Source organism: Salminus brasiliensis, chromosome 4 (assembly GCF_030463535.1).
Source record: "Salminus brasiliensis chromosome 4, fSalBra1.hap2, whole genome shotgun sequence".
Classification (NCBI taxonomy): Eukaryota; Metazoa; Chordata; class Actinopteri; order Characiformes; family Bryconidae; genus Salminus; species Salminus brasiliensis.
The window spans coordinates 43,773,271-43,779,270 of record NC_132881.1 but is presented as its reverse complement, the minus strand read 5'-3'; the positions used below and the strand labels follow the sequence as shown (position 1 = coordinate 43,779,270).

Below are 6,000 nucleotides of genomic sequence, written 5' to 3'. Positions count from 1 at the left end.
ACAGAGATGCCATTCTCCCAATTACAGTTGCTATTTTAAGACACAAGTGCTCATCATGTTGATTTAAGATTCTAATATCCAGCACAATACAGGGTATTTGACATTGAAAATGACAAACTGACCACACTGCCCCACATTTTACGGAGCAGACAGAAGATCACTTGCGTTCACATTCGGCTGACACTCTTATTCAAGGCAACTTGCATCTGAATTAATTTAGGAGAATGTAGAGTTAGAGTTAGTAGAGTTAGAGGTCTTGTTCGGGGACAACTATTATTAATGGTGTTACTTGGCTCCTCACGTGGGACTAACTAACTTTTTCAACTTTGAGGCAATTGGGCTTGTGCTCGTCTTGGGGACAAGCTTGCGTATTACACCACCCGCCTGTCGCCCGACTGTGGATTAGACAGTACACTTTGAGACAGTACTCTTATTATTACCAGAAATTACTCGCATACAAAAACATTTACAAAAATAAGAATGTCTACTGTAGCTCATTTGTAAATATTAATAGGCAACACCAGAACCCAGCTATACATCTGCTGGAAGCCCATATGAGGCTCCTCCTGTTCAACTGAACATAGCAATTCAGGCTGAATCTGAACTGCAGCTGATCATCGAGTAATCCAAATAATTGAATTAAGCCCTCTAAAATCTCAGCTCTCACCACTGGTTGAGCCCCAATATATACATGAACCCCTTCTTTGCATATCGTCTTAAATTCACCTTTAGAGGCTCTTGGATATAAGATATAAGTTCAGAACAATCTCAGCTCTCTCTATAAAGAAACCCCATGTGACCTGTTACACTGCGTAAGAAGACACTCTGACCCTAAACCTAAGATTCATGCCTAAAACGGGCTTACCAGAGTCTAAAGAATATCATTCAAAGAATGTTTGAATAAAATGGAATATGAATGGCGAGAGCGAAGGAGACGAATGACTGAAAGTCCACTGGTCGGTTTTACATAAAATATAGCGGACACACAAATCTACCAATGAAATCTGGCGAGAGGCAGAGATAAGCATCTTGACCCATCTTCACAGACTCGTAACTCCGGATGTGAGTCGTGTGCCATCTGGCAATGCAATGGGACGGACGGGGCGGGATCTACAGAGTCAGGATTGTCACAAAGATATTAACAGAGACATGAATCATCACATTTGATGTGCCGGTGTGTTCGTAGACTCCAGAGGGTTGAAGAAGAAACATGCGACCACTCCATCTACAGAAGCTGGAAGCCTTGGTGTAGTCATGGATGATCAGTTATTGTTCTCAGGTCATGTTGTAAACGTAACTCAGTTCTGCAGATTTCTCCTGTACAACATCCAGAGAATTCGACCCTTCCTCTCTAGAGAGTCGCCCAGGTGCTCGTTCAGTCTCTCCTCACTTCAAGACTTGACTACTGCAGCTCTCTTCTGGCTGGTCTCCCTCTGCGCACCATCAGACCCCTGCAACTCATCCAGAATGCAGCGGCACGGGTCGTCTTCAATGTTCCTAAATTCAGCCATGTCTCTCCACTGCTGCGTTCTCTCTTCACTGGCTTCCTGTAGCTGCTGCCCAGGTCATCAGATTCAGAACCCTGACTCTGGTCTACAAAGCCCAGACTGGACCAGCCCCTCTGTACTTGATGGCAATGGTCAAAAGCCGATCTGCACCAAGAGCCCTTCCAGCTTCAAGCACGGCTCGGCTCGACCCACCATCCCTCAAAATCCACAGAAGACGAGCGTCCAGACTTTTTTCTGTCTTGCACTGAAGTGGTGGAACGAGCTTCCCCTGGGTGTCCGAACAGCAGAGTCCAACGCTCGCTGTCCTCAAACCCAGACTGAAGACCCTCCTCTTCTGAGAGCACTTGGGCGAATAGCAGAGTGGTCTCCTTATTGACTTGTGTTTAGTAGAGTCTAAAGCTTAGAGGATCTTTGAAGTATTAGTCTATTCTAACTAGCTGAGGTTTTTCTTGGGTAAATAGTAAAGCACTTTTGTAAGTCGCTCTGGAGAAGAGCGTCTGCTAAATGCCTTAAATGTAATGTAAAGTCCAGACTACATTAGCATTATTTTCCAAATATTCATTTTAGCAATTAAATACAGAACAATTAATGGATGCACTGGACAGAATTTGTAAATACACATCTGTCCTAAACCAACGCTGATAGTTGACTGTATCAATCAGAGACAGTGTAAAAGTAAGACCTGCAGTGGGGTCATGCTTCTGAAGGACGATGCGGGTGTGTAGACCTCCACAAACAGAGGACAACCTAACCTAACCTAACTCTAAATGAAATTACTGAATGAACCCAGAGCAATGCTGTTGAACACTGTTAGACAGGTATTCAGCAGAGACGAGCTGGCTGCAGGGTTTTAGGTGACACTACATGCATTAAGATCATGTGTGGACGCACCGGTCGGCAGAGTCTTTGGGCAGCACAGTTACCATCGTTGCTTTTGAATTTCTAGCTCATAAACCAGCTTCTGCTGATCTATGACCATTTATATGAAATTTGATTTCCACAGCGCTCACAAGAGCTTCTCCTCAAGGTCTGTGTTCTTCTCTCTCTCTCTCCCTCTCTGAGGGCATGCGTTTTATATTAGGCTTGCTATTCAACACTCGCATGCTTTTACAGCTATTCACAAACGCGTGCGCACACACTCTCCTGAGCACCCACTCACTCACTCAAAGTCTTTGACTTCGCTCTCTAAGTGCAGGCGGCTCAAGGCTGACTGAGTCAGGAGGATCTCTCCCGCTCTCTCCACTTCCCTCCCTCACTCGTTCCCTCTCCCCCTCCTCCCTCTTGTTTGTCAGGCAGTGCTGCTGATTCATCTCGGCACTGGGAAAATCCCCCTTCGTGTTTGTCTTCCCACCGCCCACTCCACAGAGTTAACGGCACCACGCTACAAGCCCCAGGCCGGTGACCAGCCTAGTTGAGTCCGACCCAGCTGAGGCCCTGATACCGGGGTTGGGGTTGGGGTTGCACGCTTACAAATAAAGGTGCTGCAAATGGTTCTTTACCATAGAAGAACCACTTCAGGTTCTATAATGTGTGGTAGTGATGTGTGTGTGTGTGTGTGTGTGTGTGTGTGTGTGTGAGTGAGTGAGTGAGTGAGTGAGTGAGTGTGTGAGTGAGTGAGTGTGTGAGTGAGTGTGTGAGTGAGTGTGTGAGTGAGTGTGTGTGTGAGTGTGTGTGTGAGTGTGTGAACTTTTTTTTCTCTAAACAAGGTCCAAAAATGGTTCTTCTATGACTTCTGTGACAAAAACTTAGTGTGTGAGGGGCCAGGTAGGAGGTCCCAGACTGGCCTTACCTAAACCAGCATGTCACTGCCTGCAAAACACAGTATTTCTCCCAAACCTCTATACATCTCTAACCCACTGGTGTTTGCAGGCTCTGAGCTTTGCCAAAAAAAAATAAAAAAAATATAAAGTTAAGTAAGTAAATTATCTTTTTTTTTAATTTAGAAATCCGTATTTTATTGTACCAAAAAAATCATGAAGATTACATGCAAATAATTCTGTCACAGTTTGACAATCTTTAAAAACTAAGCTCTTTAAGTTCTACAGTGTTTCTGTATTATTATAATAAACCTAGTTGCTGGTATGAATAGGGGTAAGAAGCAACAGTTTGACTCCACAGAAACCAGATTTTTCTTAGTTTTTTTTAAACCTATAGTTATAGTTATAGCAGCCAACAGGAGTCGTTTAGCTCAGTCTTGCGGAGTGCAACTGATCGTTGGGTCGGATCGTGGTCGGATCACGTTCTCACCACAAACAAACGGCTACAGAGCTTGTTTGGTACCAGACCAAGACCACCTCTTCTCAAGGGCGATCCATATCCAAGGCCGATTAGTGTATTCACACCTCTAACCACAAATCTAACCACAGTCCGATTTAACCAGGCGTAAAAACTGTCGTTTATGGTAATGCATTTATTGATTAGCTATAAACTCATTACTGTCATCTTAAAGCACCAATTACCTTTAGTTTTCACAATTTCAGATTGGTGGAAAACTGAAGAAGGCGACTAATGTTAATTCTCCAAAATGCTGGAGAAGCCACACATTGGATTTTAGCCCTTAAAGGTTATGGCTGTTTTAGTTGCACACCTGACAACAGCTAATTATGAAGTTCAGCAGAACGTCCAACACGGCCAATTAAGATCATATTACACCTCCCTCGATTTGTTAACACCAATAAATAAACAAATCAAGCAGTCAAGGAGAAAACAAAGGGAACTGATCTGAATCTTCATCTGCGTGAGTCTTCAGTCTTTTATTCAAACCCCTTTATTCATTAACAGTTCTGTCTATGGCTGAACTGTAATTACCGAAAATAATCATCTGTGTGGGTGGTCAAAAAAGAAAAAAGGTATTTACAGTTGGCCTGCAATCTGCAGCACTTCATCTGGCAGGTTTTTAATTACAATAAAGTTCAATAAAACAGCCCTAAAGCATGTCGGCGTTCTGCGTAACGGCAACAAGCATTTTAACCACATTTTAACTTAACATACGGCAACAAGTCAGCAATTCTGCATTTTTCTTGATGAGCAATGACCTAGCATTGTCTAAAATAAACAAGAGTCGCCTCTGCATTCACTTTAAATCACGCGTCAATCAGCACACATTACTGTGTCACTCGTACAGGGCTCCAAAACAGAGCACACACAGTACCGTACACCTCATTACGCTCTAGAAACCTTATTAAACACGCTTAGCTGCGCACAATGTTTCAATTAAAGTGATCAGGGGTAACCTGAGCTGTCAGTAATATCATCAGCGGCTCATTAGAGCTGCTGGGCCTGGGGAGGAAGAAGGAAGCAGCCTCAGTGAAGGAGAGAAATGAAACACGTTCGTATTCATTTTGGAGTACAGCTGATGTGGTTTGGCTCAATTTGGTCCAGGCAATGGAAACAGAAGCGCCGATTGTTCTTTTGACAATTTCTGACAACAAATCTGTTCCGCTGAGCATTTCGGGCAGCTTGTAACCAGTCCAGATAGTGCTTTACTACATACTGTATATGAAGGGAGATATTTGACGTATTAGCGCAAAACATGCAGCTGCTGATTAGGCCTCAAATATTGCTTATTTGTATGTATATGCATGCACATTGCAAATGTAAGTATGTAGGATCATAATACAATGAGTCACTATGCCTCACCAAACTCTCTCTTAAAGCTACAGACCAATTATAAGGATCTAAGGATTCTGATAACCAGTAGCACCAGCCCAAACAGTATTATACACTCAGTAAAAAAATTCATGTACTCTTACTATTCATGCAATTACTCAATCAGCCAATCGTACAGCAGCAGCGTAACACAGAAAAGCATGCAGATTCCCGCCAGCAGCTTCAGGTAATGTTCACATCGACCATTAAAACTGGGAAAATAGGGGTGATCTCCGTGATTTTGGGCCTTGTATGATTGTTGGTGCCAATAGAGGGTTGAGCATTTCTAAAAATGTTCATCTCAATCTAGAGATTAATAAAGAAAACACTTCAGTAAGTGGAAGTGAAGAAGCTGCAGAAAGCAGCTTATTAATGAGAGGTCACCAAACAACGGTCAGACTGGTTTGAGCTGACAGAAACGCTACAGTAGCTCAGAAAAGCATCCCAAGTAATATTGAGGAGGATGGGCTACAACCGCAGACAGCAAAGCTGCGTTCCACTTCTGTAAGCCAAGAACAGAAAGCTGAGACTGCAATGGGCACAGGTACACCAAAGCTGGAGTGTCACCAACGCCTTGTATCCATTAACCCAACCTAACTGGTGTCAACAGTCCAGGCTGGTGGTGTAACGGTGTGAGGAACGTTTTCTTGGTACAATTTGGGGCTTTAATACCAATCGATCGTTGCTTGAAAGCCGCGGCCTATTTGAGTACCGTTGCGGACCATGTTCATCCCTTCATGACCACAGTTCACCACAGTTTACTCATCTTTGGGATGTGGGAGATTGGGAAATTTGCATGAAAGCACTCCTGAAATACCATCATGATCAACGTGGATCAGTATCT

At 43.5% G+C, this 6,000-nt stretch overlaps 1 protein-coding gene across 7 annotated transcripts in view; it reads right to left on the bottom strand.

The window, feature by feature from the left end:
• Positions 1-6,000, bottom strand: part of gab1 (GRB2-associated binding protein 1) — a 95,441-nt gene that overhangs the window by 23,407 nt on the left and 66,034 nt on the right. The window lies entirely within an intron of this gene.